Here is a 15,097-nt window from a genome sequence, read left to right on the forward strand (position 1 = left end):
GAAACTGTCCTTGACCATTTCATAGAGCCACAGAGCCGGTTACGGGCACAAGGAGAGATGCCAAGGCTTGATGACCACTGGTACCTCCATACCCACAGTCAGAAGCGTCACATGAGAGCCCCTTGCTGCCAAAGGTCACATGGGGCTCACGCAGGATTTGCAGCGGAAGGCACATCTCCTTAGTGGCCCAAATGCAGAATCAAGTCACCTCGGTGCGTTCAGTCCTTGGGGGTAACTCATACAGGAGGAGGGGGAGCAGTGGGAGGGGACAACAGCTGAGTGATTTCATCTGTTGGCAGGGGTTCATAAGCGGCCCGGGGGCACATACAAAATACAACTTCATCAGTTTTTTCATTCGTGCGTGCCAAGTTGCTTCAGTCATGTCCGATTCTGTGATCCCATGGACTGTAGCCCACCAGGTTCCTCTGTGGGAGTTTCCAGGCAAGAATACTGGAGTGGGTTGCCACGCCCTCCCCCGGGGGATCTTCCCAACCCAGGGATGGAAACCACATCTCCCGCATTGGCAGGCAGATTCCTTACTACCAGCACCACCTGAAAAGCCCACTAAGAGAAGGTAAAGCTGGAATCCTTCCCAACAGTGCCTTAAGACCTGTGAGCAAAAACCACAGGATCAGAGAATACTCGGGATTCAGACTGCGTTCCAAGGTGTCACCAACCTCAGATGTTCAAGAGACCCCAGGCAACACTCTTAGATCTAGGACTCTCAGAACAGAAGAATCCCACACAAAATGAGGTTTATTTTGCAAGTAATTAAAATTCACTAAGAAAGCAAATGCCCATAATGCTGGCCCTGGGGTAAATAAAGTGTGGCTGTATGGACCAAGGGGCCCATTCTTCTGTCCAAGGTCTGAATGGTCTGAGGTTATCCATCAGGGCCTCTTCTTTATGAGTTAGCTGTTCTGCCATTCATAATTCTTGCCAGCTGGATCTGTAAAACAGGAAAATGTAAATCCTGCTCATGTTGGTAGGAGCTGCAAAGGAGAAAGGGAAAGTCAATTGCTATATTGCCTTGGAATTCCTTTCTGATGGAGTTAAGGTAAGTGTAAGTTAATTCATTTTTAACAGAATTATAGAACTTGAGCAGAGAATCTATCTCAGTTCATACTTCCAATTATTTTCCCCTATACCAGTCCCTAGAGGTGGTCTTCCAGCCTCTTTAGTGAGAATGTCTGGATGACAGAAAAAGTTTTCCAACCATAAAACATTCCCATGGAGTTAGATCACCTGAGTTTGAAGTCTGACTCGGAAGCACCTTATAAAAAGAAAGACTGAACTAGATGGTCTCTAGATCCCTTCCCACCCTAACAGATAACGTGTATGATGAGCAAGTCAGTCTGAAGCAAAAGTGGTCACCGAACAGAACCCTCGCAAGGCACTTATGGCAACAATGGCACCTCAACATTTTCAAGCCACAACAGACTTAAGGGAGAAAACAATGCCTAAAAATATATTTTTGCCCACTTCAGAATTTGGAATGTATGTCTTCTGATTAAACATTAGGCATCATGCTTGGATTGTCTGCAGTCATCTTGAGGGTGGCTTGGGCTTCCCAGGTGGCTCAGGTAGAGAATCTGCCTGCCGAGCAGGAGATCGCTGGGTGGGGACAATCCCTTGGAGAAAGAAATAGCAACCCACTCCAGTATTCTTGCCTGGAAAATCCCAAGGACAGAGGAGCTTGGTGGGCTGCAGTCCGTGGGGTTGCAGAGTCGGACACAACTTAGCAATTAAACAACAACAACAAAATGCTTCACCTAACTATGGGTACTTAATCTGCTTAGATGATTGGGGGTGGCCAGGTGGGATGGAAAGGTTTCGCCCTGGCCATCATCACGCCTCTCACTCCACCCCCTCCCTTTCCCACCTCTTGCTTCCAGCCTCCACCAGGTGACTGGTGCTGCTGTGATTGCTAAGCTTTCTGCCAACCACGTGTCAGGTGTTTTCTGGAGAAGAGCAAATGGTTTTCTTTTAAAAGGTAATGAAAGACACTTTAGTTTTAACCTAAAGAATATATTCTTCTCATTTTGTCACTTGTTTAGAAAGACTCTGGACCCAAGGACTCTAAGCACATCATCAGTGCTTACAGGCACTTTCATTGGATGGAAAGACGACACGTGTTTTCCAGAGACAGGAAAATTACTGACCTATGCCCCTAATCAGACAAGTAAGTCAAGAGCAAACACGGGGCTAGAACCAGGGACATTTATCTAGCCATCTTCCAGCCTGAATTCCAGAATGATGTCTCTCCAGTCGCAAAGATTTCTAGATAGGAAATGTCATCACTTGGCTTTAGAGTTCCATTTTTAACTGCAATTTCTAAATAGTGGTCCACAGACTTCTCAATGTGTATTATTACAAACGACAGTCAAGCCCCCTCGTTCCCTTATGTCCCTCTTCAAATAGAAGTTCTGTTAGAACATTCTCCACACAATGGGTTTGATCAGCGTTTATAGTCTGCCCCCTTCTTTTATCTCGGTGTTTTCTGGGTTCCCCTAAAAAGCTGAACCTTGAGATTTATTTTTGGAAGTAATTCCAGAAACAAAAGTGGGAAACTAGAAAGAGTGAAGCAGGTAAGAGGGGAAAGCCAATCCCAGGGCGCTTTGGCAAGATAGTCACTGCAGTGAACAACTGGCATTGCGTCACTGTGGGAACCTCCTAAGGAGCTGTGTGCCTCAGGACTGACAAGTCACATGAGAGCAGGGAGAAGGGGCCCGAGCAGCCGCAGTGTGTGTCAATTCCCTTGCACTTCCAGCTTTGCCCATGACTTGGAATGACTGAAAAGTTCCCCACAGACAGCCGCAGAGGCGGCAAAGAAGCCAGTGGGGCAGCATGTAAGAGGCTGCTGGTGAAGCTGAGGGGAGGTGCTGTCAGCCACACCTGACCAGAGATGGTTGCTGCAGCGAAGGCTGGAAAAAAGCAGATTAAGTCTGTGAGATGCAGAGCCATCGGTATCCGATAAGATAGTCATCTTTGGCATAAATGTTGACATCCCTTTATTGGCCTCTAAACCAATGTTGGCTGTACATCCAACCTGTTAGGTTAGCCTGAAGACTTTCTCCTTTCCCCCACTGGGAGCTGGGAAGAACTGAGATAGTGTTGGCTTGTGGTGCTACGGAAGGAAAGCGGTGGACCTGAGCAGCAGGTATTAATAAAGGCTCTCCCACTTGGATAGCCAGAGAGAAACTATAAAATCTCTTTAGAGCCCTCCCTCCTCTGGAGTTCCCCTTTTGATTTCTCTAATGAGACCGAGTCCTTCTGGGACTTGACTGAGAGGAAATTGCTCGACAGGGACATGGGCTGTCCCCCACCTCAGAGAGCCTCCTAGACTGGGAAAGCCGCGAGAGCCCACACGAAGCCAGGGAAGAGCCGCCACGCCTCAGGCTTCGCGCAGCCTCAAGCCCAAGCAAAAGGCATCCTGGTGGCTCTCAGAGGTCCTAGCTGATCGCAAATGCTGGTCCAACAAAGGGCTGGCAGCCAGAACTCATCGAAGAATAAAGGAGTTGCATTCACCTGGCATTTTCTCTACGCTTGTACCTCCCGGAGGAACGAATGTGGGGCTGAACAGGGAGGTATCTGCTCTCGTGGAAAATAGCTAATTGAAAACTTCTGTAGAGATGTATTTATCTATGTCGTCTTCTGCCTGCACAAGGGCCTTCTCTGATTGTGAAGGAGGGACTGCTCTTCCTTGCGGTGTGTGGGCGTCTCTTGCTGCGGAACATGGGCTCTGGGCGCGCCAGCGACGGTAGCTGTAGTGCGTGGGCTCAGTAGTTCTGGCTCATGGGCTGACTTGCTCCACACCGTGTGGGATCTTCCTGGACCAGGGATCGAACCAATGCCGTTTGAACTGCAAGGTGGATTCTTAACCACTGGACCACCAGGGAAGCCCCCAATTGAAAATTGAAATGTTCAAGGTATTTCATCTTTTTTTTTTTTTTCCACCTGTAACCCACAATTGGGCTTTACCTGGTGGCTCAACTGTAAAGGACCTGTCTGCCAATGCAGGATCCCCTGGAGAGGGAAATGGCAACCTACTCCAGTATTCTTGCTTGGAGAATCCCTTGAACAGAGGAGCCTGGTGGGCCGCAGTCCATGGAGCTGCCAGAGAGTCAGACATGACGGAGACTAAATAGCGCCAACAACCCACAACTGGCGGTGATTTTACTAAGGAAGAGTGGGCTAGGCATGGTTACACAGAACATGCAGACAGCATGCACAGCGGCATTTGTGTGAGAGCAACCAGAGGGAAGACCAGGAATTGTTTTATGCTGGGATTCACACTATTAAAAGGTAACATTTTTCATTCTTCCTTTGTGCTGCTAAAAATACATACAGGCTAATGAAAGAGTATCATGTGGAAAGAATAATTAAGGGGCAAAGAAATCTTGTTAAGAGAATATCCTCTTGACTATCTTTTCTACAGTTAAACAAATGGGCATAGCAATGGGTCATCATCATACTATTGGTCGAGGTCCCATCTCTTTATGGCATCAGACAAAGACACAGCAGCCATCACTGAATATGCAAGGGTTTTGGTCACACAACAAGGCTATGTGTCTTTTTAAATGGGCAGAGTAAAAATTCCCTGTTGATGAAGGGACACTATGATTTGGCCTGTCTGCCCATAAGGCAGGCTACATTGTGTTCACCCATGATTTTGTGGGGCTTTCCCGGTGGCTCAGACGGTAAAGAATCTGCCTGCAATGCAGGAGACCTAGGTTTGATCCCTGGGTTGGGAAGATCCCCTGGAGAAGGGACTAGCAACCCATTCCAGCATTCTCGCTTGGAAGGGACTAGAAACCCATTCCAGTAGTCTCGCTTGGAAAACCTCATGAACAGAGGAGCCTGGCAGACTGCAGTCCATGGGGTCGCAAAGAGTTGGACACGACTCAGGGACTAACACTTTCACTCTGATTTGGTGTCATGGGATCCTGTCTTTATATATGAACCCCTCACATTACCCATAATCCACTGCCTCCCTCATCATTATTCTCTGCACCTGTTCTCCACAACCCAAGTTCCCATCCCAGTTGTTAGGTTCTAAAGGAAGCCTGTACAACCCATCACTTCTTCCCCCATACCCCAGACTCCACTTCCACTCTGCTGCTGCTGCTGCTGCTAAGTCACCTCAGTCGTGTCCGACTCTGTGTGACCCCATAGACGGCAGCCCACCAGGCTCCTCCATCCCTGGGATTCTCCAGGCAAGAACACTGGAGTGGGGTGCCATTGCCTTCTCCGCCACTTCCACTCTAACCTTGACCAATTTCTCCCTTTTCTTTCATTATTTAGTGAGCAATCGATACGTGGAAAGTTATGTGCTGGCAGCTGGTAAGAAACAGGGATACATGAGACATAGTCCCTAACATTTAGGCATTTGCTGGGATGTGCGGTGCTCAGTCATTAAGTTGTGTCCGATTCTTTTGCAACCCTATGGACTGTAGCCCGCCAAGCTCCTCTGTCCATGCAATTTTCCAGGCAAGAATACTGGAGTGGGTTGTCATTTCCTCCTCCAGGGGATCTTCCTGACCCAGAGATGGAACCCACATCTCCTGCACTGACAGGCAGATTCTTTACCACTGAGTCACCTGGGAAGCCCCTTTTAAAGTGTCTGCCAACCCACAGGAGAAACGCACATTTGAACAAATGCACTATAATACCAGGAAAAAAAATACGCATATATTGCTATAGAAATATTGAATAAAGAGTGACTACTTACAACCAGGGTGACAGGAGGCTTTCTGGGGAATGGAGAAAGCCAACTGCAGTCTCAAGACTGAGTAGGATTCTCCGAGGCGGGAAGAGTGGGGAGGGCATTCCAGATTGAGAGAACAGCTTGAGGAAAAGCAAGAAGGTGAGAAACCGCATGGCTGGCTCTGTTGTGCTAGAAGATGATAATGAAACCAAACAAAGCCAGCTTGGGTAGGGCTTTGAGTCCCTTGTTAAGGAGTCTGAACATCTAAACGACTCTCTAGTTAACAAGAACTAAGCAAAAACATTGAGAAGGAGAATGGCAGGATCTGACCTGTATTTTAGGAAGATAATCCTAGCGATGCTACAGGGAAGGAGGATGCAAAGGGCAGAGAGACGTGGTAGGTTCAGATATGCTAAACTGAAACCACCATCTGCTCCCTGAGATGTGCCGCTTAACCACGTGCTCTTTAGACAGGGGGTCCCCAGCCTCCGTGATCTAATGCCTGATGACCCAAGGTGGAGCTGATGTCCTAAGTAAAGTGCACAACAAATGTAATGTGCTTGAATCTTCCTCAAACCATCCCCCTGCCCCTAGTCAGTGGAAAAACTGTCTTCCACAAAACCAGTCCATGGTGCCGAAAAGGTTGGGGACCACTGGGCTAGATCAATAAGGGACACCCACCCTCCAAGTTACCTGAGCTACAGGGGTCAACTTTGCCCCCTTCTATCTCTCCTTTTCCTTTCTCTTGTTCCCTTTCTTTGGACAGCTAATGCATCAAAGTCCTGTTCATTTTATCTGCCAAGTATTTTATGAATCTCTCCTGTCTTTCCCCTCTTAACATCTGGGTGCAGGGCCTCAGCATCCTTGCCAAAGGTCTAGAAGTAATTTCCTCTCTGAGTAGGTCATTCTCGAGTTGTAAAGGTTTTAGAAAGTGTTATTCTAGAGCTCAGACAAAGCTCATGATCAGGCTTGTAGGCCCAAAGGTGGTTTTTGGAGCCAGTGGGGCAGGTGATAACGCCACCGCAGCAAGAGCAACAGCAGCGAATGCACCAAAGACAGAACCCTGGGAGATACCAACTGCCCAGGGGAAAGAGGGGGAGGCACCACAGGAGTCCAAAGAGCAACAGTCAGAGAAGTCACGGCAAAGCACAGTGCTTCCAGGGAGCTGTGGCGAGAGGGTCCTTTCAGCAAAATCCCCAAGGAAGAGGCAGCTGAGGTTGAATCCCACATCCTTGACCCATGATCTGCCGGCCCTTGGTGATCTTTCAGGATGCAGCGTCAGTGACAGGCTAAGGGTGGAAACCAAATTCCAACATGTTCCAGAATGAATTGTTGGTGAGCAGCTGGTGACAAGGAGAAGCGTCTACTCTTGGATCAAGTTTGGTTGTTGTTGTTTGGTCATTAAGTCAGGTCCAACTCTTTGCAACTCCATGGACTGTAGCTCACCGGGTGCCTCTGTCCGCAGGGTTTCCCATCAAGAATACTGGAGTGAGTTGCTACTTCCTTCTTCAGGGATCGTCCCGTCCCAGAGATTGAACCCGCATCTCCTGCACTGGCAGGTGAGTTCTTTACCACTGAGCCAGCAGGGAAGCCCTGTTAACTTTGGTAGTGAAAGAAAAAAAATCACATGTGCCTCATACTTGCCTGAAGATGCTGAACCCTCCTTTCCCTCACGGGGAGCCCTAACCTCTCCTGATCCCCACTTCACAGTCCTTTGAAGAAGAGAAGAGTAATCTAGAATCCCAGCCATACTCCGCACCAATTTTCCACATCATTTTCTGGCATAATTCATCCTTTGAAGTGCATCTGGTCTGTCTTCATGCCCTGCTCTTGCTGTCTGCCTGAACAAGTTTCTGTCAGTCAAAGACATCCACAGGAAATGGGCTTCGTGGGTAAAAGTCAGTAGTACTTCTAAATACAACTGCCCTCCAGCTCAGACGGTAAAGAATATGCCTGCAAAGCAGAAGCCAGGCTCAATCCCTGAGTTGGTAAGATCCTCTGGAGAAGGGCATGGCAACCCACTGCAGTATTCTTGCCTGGAGGATCCCATGGACAGAGGAGCCTGGTGGGCTACAGCCCGTGGGCTCACAGAGAGTCGGACACAACAGAGCGACCAAGTACACACAGCACACTAAATTACAAGAGTCTGGAGAACTGCAAAAACAAATAGTCAAGTTAGCCCTGCTCCCACCTTTCTACTATGCCCAGAATGATAAAATAAGGATTCCAGTGTGAAAAGTTGAAGGGTTAGAAGGCAATATGATAGGTCTCTTAAAAAACATGATGGAGGGACTTCCCTGGGGGTCCAGTGGTTAAGACTCTGTTCATCCACTACAGGAGGGACAGGTTCGATTCTTCGTTGGGTAATGAAGGTCCTTAGGGATGCATGGTGTAGCCAAAAATATTTTTAAATTTAAAAAAAACAAACAAACAATCAATGCAGCTGTTGTTGCTGCTGCTAAGTCGCTTCAGTCGTGTCTGACTCTGTGCGACCCCATAGACGGCAGCCCACCAGGCTCCTCTGTCCCTGGGATTCGCCAGGCAAGAGTACTGGACTGGGTCACCATTTCCTTCTCCAATGCATGAAAGTGAAAAGTGAAAGTGAAGTCGCTCAGTCGTGTTCAACTCTTAGCGACCCCATGGACTGCAGCCCACCAGGCTCCTCCATCCATGGGATTTTCCAGGCAAGAGTACTAGAGTGGGTTGCCATTGCATTCTCCGCAACAAACCAATACAACACTGTAAAACAATTATCCTCCAATTAAAAATGAATAAATAAAATAAATTTTGTTGTGTTCAGTCCCTCAGTCCTGTCTGACTCTTTGCAACCCCATGGACTGCAGCACACCAGGCTTCCCTGTTCTTCACCATCTCCTGGAGTTTGCTCAAACTCATGTCCATGGAGTCAGTGATGCCATCCAACCATCTCATCCTCTGTCATCCCCTTCCCCTCCCGCCTTCAGTCTTTCCCAGCAGCAGGGTCTTTTCCAATGAGTCAGCTCTTTGCATCAGGTGGCCAAAGTATTGGACCTTCAGCTTCAGCATCAGTCCTTCCAGTGAATATTCAGGGTTGATTTCCTTTAGGTTGGAGTGGATGGATCTCCTTGCAGTCCAAGGGACTTAAACTTTAATAAAACAAAACAAAATATGATGGATATGGCCAGAGAGGATAGACTCAGTTACCAACATCCAGAACACTACACCACGGGGCTCTAATCTTGAAACTCAGCAGAGACTGTTCGCGCTGGAGGCCTGGTCTCATGCTACCTGACTGTCGCTTTCATGCATTGCAAAGTCCGCCTTTATACGGAGAGTGGCTCTCCAACCCTTCTGGGCTGTACACACTCCAGTTGAGGCAAGAGAGCTACAACTTAGCAATCCTGCTTGCACCCGCTGCCAGCTTGCCAACAGGAAGAAAATAACTCTCATCAGACATAATGGAAAGAAAGGTACAGGGTTTTATGAGTTGGAAATGAAATAATCTGTTTCTTATTAAATATCATGAGAAAATTATTAATTCATGCCAGAAACACAAATATAAACATTATCATATTGAACGCGTTTCTTCTGAAGAAGACCATCTGGCAGGGCCTCACACTTTGACAAACAAGAGTGTATGTAACCATGGTGGGCTCTTCCATTAAAGCAGTAAATTAGAGCAAGTAAAAACGGAAGGGTTTTTAAGGGGAGTGCGTTACAGTGACGGCATCTGCCAGATACTTGTCACGTGTTTCTCTGGCGGGAGGCCTGCTTTTACAAACGCTGTTCTATGAAAACTTGAATTTTCCAGACAAGGGGTGGTGATTATTTCAGAATTTCTCCCTTTAAAATTAGATTAGGAGTTCTTGTTGGTACAGTGGCTAAGACTTGAGCTCTCAATGCAGAGGGCCTGGGTTCAATCCCCGGTCAGGGAGCTAGATCCCACACACTGCAACTAAGAGTTTGCATCTAAAGATTCTGCATGCTGCACCTGGTGCAGCCAAATAAATAAATACTTTTTAGGTTATTAAAAAATAATGATAAATAACATTGGATTCTCTTCATGGGGACCAAATTCCAGAAGCGTATTTACCTACAAAAGTATAGAGCATTCACTGTTTAACATAAACGGTGGTGGGAAGATGAAGGAAAGTGTAGGAAATTTAGAGAGAAGACACAATTATAGAGTAACAAAAAATTGAAAATATAGTATCCTGAAAATTTAAAGCAAATGCATGGTTCTTTTTCAGTACAGTGCAGTTTTAAAAACCTCACACTGTCACTTCTTTTTTTTTTTTTTTTTTTGTAGGAAGGCAGGAGAGACCTATAATTGGGAAAACACGCCCCTGCCTGGAAACAGATAGAACAGTGGTTACACACAAGTGGAGGAAAATCTTGCACTCTAGAAAAGAAGAAATGCTGATGGCAGCTTGAAGAAATACCCGATTCCCCTGAGGATCCACATGAATAGTTTTCACTATGTGCCCTACATTCTCAGAAGACTCTGAGGGACTTCCCTAGCGGTCCAGTGGCTAAGACTCTGAGCTTCCAATGCAAGGGATGCCAGTTCAATCCCTGATCAGGGAACTAAGATCCCACAGGGCCGCATGGCGAAAAATAAATAAAAGATCATCACAGATCGCTCATTAAAAATAGAAGACTCTGACCTTAATTTTGCTCACATCGTGCGCCTCTACTTGCTCTGAGGTGCTGCTGTTGATAATCAGTGCTATGTTGGTACCTTTCCCAAATCTCTCTCCCCTATGTCACACATCACATCACTGGGTGGTCCTAGAGAATCTCCGAAGAACAATTCCTCCGTCTAGAAGAGCAGAGGTCAGCAGAGCTGATCCTGGTAGGCTTCTACTATGTGAGAGTTCATTCCCGTCTTGGTGCTAACCCAAGACCAGCAGGCATCTACCTGCAAAGTTCAGTCACTATGTTTGGAGTGACCTGAAAAGGATGACACACCAAAGTGGTATTCATAGGATATACTGCATTTCTACTTACTTAGGCAGGTCTCAAATGCTAGTGAGAGTACCACTAGCATCTATCAACAAGGAGGTCCGAATCTGTCAGGGCATTGGGGCTGCATGGTAGTTGGGGCTACTCAAGCCCTGTGTGCTGTGTGCTAAGTCGCTCAATCGTGTCTGACTCTTTGTGACCCCATGGACTGTCGCCTGCCAGGCTCCTCTATGGGGATTCTCCAGGCAAGAATACTGGAGTGGCTTGCCATGCCCTCCTCCAAGGGATCTTCCCAACCCAAGGATCGAACCCAGGTCTCCCACATTGTGGACAGATGCTTTACCGCTGAGCCACCAGGGAAGCTCATGAATGCTGGGTTGGGGTAGCGTATGCCTTCTCCAGGGGATCTTCCCAACCCAGGAATTGAACCAGGGTCTCCTGCATTCCCGGTGGATTCTTCACCAGCTGAGCCACCAGGAAGTCCACTCAAGCCCCAATCACAGTTCTGTCAGGAGAGTGAGTAATTCAGTTTACAGGCTGCGTATGCTTATTGTCTCTTCACAGCAACCACGTTAGTGTGTGTATTAGAAGTGGAAGAAACAGCCCCCACACAAGCCAAACCTCCTAGGAGAATTTGGACCTCTAATGTTAACACCTATATTCTTCATATTTTAAAATGTTTACTAACCATCTTTTGCGCTTTCCGAAAGGTAAGACATGCACATGATACATAAAAACTGACCCAACAATTATGTTTATGGAAGAACCACCTAATTTTGTTTGAATCTTCTGCTTTTGTTGGCTCAAAGATGCTCTTTGGGGTTGAGCCTTTCCCAAGTCTCCCTCCTATATGCCACATATCAGCTCCAATGGGTGGCCCAGGAGAATTTATGGAATGAATTCCTCAGGCTAGAATAGTAAGCATCTATGGTGTGGGTGGGGTGGGGGTTGGCAGAGCTTCCTACACCAGAGCTTAAGCCAAGGGTCCTGGCCTGCTATAAGCTTGGTCACTGTGCCGTCTTCTTTACCCAAATTTATGATCTGCTGAGGACAGCTCACTTGGTGACAAATTAGATTACAGAAATGAGTGAACCAACTATTTGCCTACACTTCTTATAAGCCATTAGTCATAAAAAAGAATATTTAGGTAGGTAGATGAAGGATGAGCAAAAGAGAGAAAGAGAGTTACAGAGAAACGCAAGACTTGGAAACATCTAATTTCATTTCCTCATTATATAAAAGAAGAGGAAGAAGGTCAGTGAGGAGAGAGACACAGAATGAAACAAAGATATTTGCTTAAAATTTTACAAAAAATAATTGTTTCTATAACTCATACTAACTCAAGAGAGTCTTGTGGTTCAGTTTCAGCATCAAATCACAGAAAAATAGTTTCACAGAAAAAAATATAATTAACAACAATTCGAGCTTCAGCTTCTTCATAAAATACCAAAGAAGGGAGTACATTCTTGATGTATATCCAAAGATCTTAAAGATCCTCTGATGACATTTTCCTTACCTCGCTGGCAATGAATTCTTCCAAACCTTACTCTTCTCCCTCTCTTTAGAACCCCTTACAAGTCCCCCAATGTTCAGGCCACATGACCCCTTCTCTCTCCCCAGAACTTTATTATATAGGTCAATATAACCTTTCTGGCTTATTCCTCAGCACCCCACATCCTAGAACTAAAGGCTTGAGTGCTCAGATTGAAAGAGCCTATCAGTATTGAGAAGGATAAGCTTAAAAACTAAATTAACACACAGAGATATCATAATAAAACTCCAGAAGATCATGGTGACAAAGACAGCCCTAAAAGAGTCTACAAAAGAATGAGTCAGATCAATCATCAATCAAGTTTCAAAAAAAAAAAATAGGGCAAATGGCTTCGATATGCTCAAAAAATATATATATATATATGAACTTAGAGCTCCATAATAAGCCAAATTTTTAATACTGGAGAGAGATGAAAATGAAGTCTCAGACATAAAAGCCTTCAGGAAAATTTATTATCCACAGGTACTTTCTGGTGGAGAGAGCAAAACCTACCAGAGGGTGTACTCCAGCAAGAAGAAAAATTAATCTGAAAGGTAATCAAGGGGGCAAAGGAGAGTTATATTCATTTTTTATTTTTGTAATTAAAAAGTAATTTGTTAAAAGGTTGGGAATAAAGAAAAATCAGAAATGCAAGTTAATTCTTTACTTTTATATCCATTCCTTTTTACCTTTGTATAACATGTCATTACAGTTTACAAAATGCTTTCAGATAAACTATCAGTAGCTGTAATCACAGGACCTACAAAAATATGTTCTAGGATGGACCATGCTGGAACAAATGATAATTCTAGTAAAATCTGAAAATGCCCTTTCTGGGGGTGGTAATGCTCTTCTTGCTGTGGAAGCTGGTTGCCTCGCACCAGACACCACGATGACGATGACAGCGGCTCTGAGAAGGGGCGGTGAGCGTCAGGTTTAGCAGCCTGATCGCTTTTCCTTCCTCTGTCTACCGAGTTGGACTAGACTATGAATTGGTAGGGAAGGAGCTGAAGAGAGGTAAGAACTCTGACATTTCAGGCCAGCTGAGGCTCTGAAGAGGGGCTCGTTAGAAGACCAGGCTAAGAGGGTGGAGGACTAAAGGCCTCGCGCTGCCAGGATGAAGCCAGTGGAACCCACTTCGTTCAAGAGGCTTGCTGATGAGAGATCTCGGGCTCTGCAGAAGCTTCTTTTGAGAGGCCCATGGTCCTACTGCCTGTGATGACACACCCCATGAATCTAGGGCTTGGAATCTCTCGCTTGAACTTTTTGACGCCATCCTGATGTGTGCCAGAAAAAGAGTGGCTGCCAAAAAGCAAGCATTTTCCCATCTCTAAAAATAAAATGTGGGCACCACTTCAGGCCCCGTTGCCAAGACCCAGCCCTTCCCAGGATAAACAATAGGTGGCCAAGCTGACCGGAGGCAGGCACTGGGCCTTGAAGTAAGCCTAAGTCCAGCCTGAAATGCCAAGAGCGGGCATGTGCAGCTGTTAAGCTAGAAGCCAGAGGGGGCCCTCCCTTCTCCACAGCTGATGGAGGGCAGCTCCAGTGCCCCCAGCCAGAGACCAGGTGTGGCCCACTCAGGGTATCCCAGCAACCTTGACCCAGCTGAGGTCACAGAGTTCCCACCAACCCCTGCCCCCAGAGCCCTCAGGGTGCACGGTGACGGATCTGAGGGCTTGTGGGGTCTTGTCCCGAGAAAGTTGCCTGGGAAGGAAAGTTCCACCAGGATCTATCTGCATTCATCACTCAGGGCTGTGGCCATCACCTGTCAAAACCCATCACGCCCCGCTGAGGGCCCTCACCTGCTGGCCGCAGGCCCCACAAAGCACCTTCGTGTGGGGGTGATGCTGTAATAACTCATCCTCCCCACTCTACTTGCCTCGCAACTCGTCAAATGCTTCTGCACAGTTTGTTCCAGCCCCTGCCCCTTGTCATTAGGGTTCAAATCTTCCCAAGACCATAAGCTTGGCTTTTTGCTCATTTGGGGTGTTAAAAAAAAGGCCAAGAGGGGTTAGGGGAGGAGAGGGCCTAAATATAGCAAATATTTGCAGGCATAATCACTCCATAAACATGCTTCAGTGGAAGGGAGTGTAGGGCCGACCCAGATGACGGATGTCATTCACCGGAGTGTCACGTCATAAATGGAACTGAATGAGCCCATTCTCCCTCGGAACCAAGAGTGACGCCTGTTCACACTATAAATATTTATGTAGTCATGGTCCTTAAAAGACTTTATTTTTCCAGGTAAGTAGATTTTAATGAAAAAGTTAAGCAGAGCTTTTCCTGCCATTACGGAATAGTCACTGTAGCTTTTTGACATGGTATTCCACCGGCAAGGAGAAGGGGAAAAAAGGAAGGAAAGGGGGAAATCAGGCTGCCCTCCATGAGGCTTCTGCGTGGGATCTCATTTATGTCGGTCAAGGTGCATTCTCATGCAGAAAGTGACAGCCTTAAATGGGAAGGCGGACACCAGAGGAAGCTGTATGGGTCTCCGTTGGACCCAGGGCCTGTGTAATGAAGGGAGCGCCGACAGACCCTTGTCCTCCAAGTTCAGACGCCCTCCCCCAACTCTGCCAGGAGAGTCGGGCGCCCTAGCTCTCTCAGCTCTCTCCGCTTGCCCCTTAGTAGCAGAAAAAATGTACACTTCAGCCCGTTACCGTGCTCACTGGAGAAGAATTCTCAGAATTCCAAGACGTGTGCCCGAGTGTCTGGGTGTTTATGTAGATACGCTGCTCTTATCTACTCCTCCTGATCACCTGAGCCAGGGCACCCCCCAGAAACCCTGCCAGCCTCGGATACACTTTTGCTGCACTCCGTACCTCACATCACTTGTCAAGGGGAACTCCCCCCGGCGCCCGCGTCACCGTGGGCTCCCAGCACCATTGCCACCCTCCCCTCCTCCAAGACACTCCTGC

The 15,097-nt window shown here is 46.9% G+C and overlaps 1 protein-coding gene across 2 annotated transcripts in view; it reads right to left on the minus strand.

Moving 5' to 3' along the window:
- Nucleotides 1-709: 709 nt before the first annotated feature.
- C17H4orf51 (chromosome 17 C4orf51 homolog) overlaps nucleotides 710-15,097 on the minus strand; it is a 47,582-nt gene continuing 33,194 nt past the window's right edge. The window contains exon 7 of one of the 2 annotated variants that reach the window (XR_011250074.1): nucleotides 710-949. The gene's annotated coding sequence lies outside the window, so the exon portion shown is untranslated. The remainder of the gene's footprint in view (nucleotides 950-15,097) is intronic. The other variant, XR_011250076.1, reaches the window with a different exon arrangement.

Source organism: Ovis canadensis, chromosome 17, assembly GCF_042477335.2.
Source record: "Ovis canadensis isolate MfBH-ARS-UI-01 breed Bighorn chromosome 17, ARS-UI_OviCan_v2, whole genome shotgun sequence".
NCBI classification, from domain to species: Eukaryota; Metazoa; Chordata; class Mammalia; order Artiodactyla; family Bovidae; genus Ovis; species Ovis canadensis.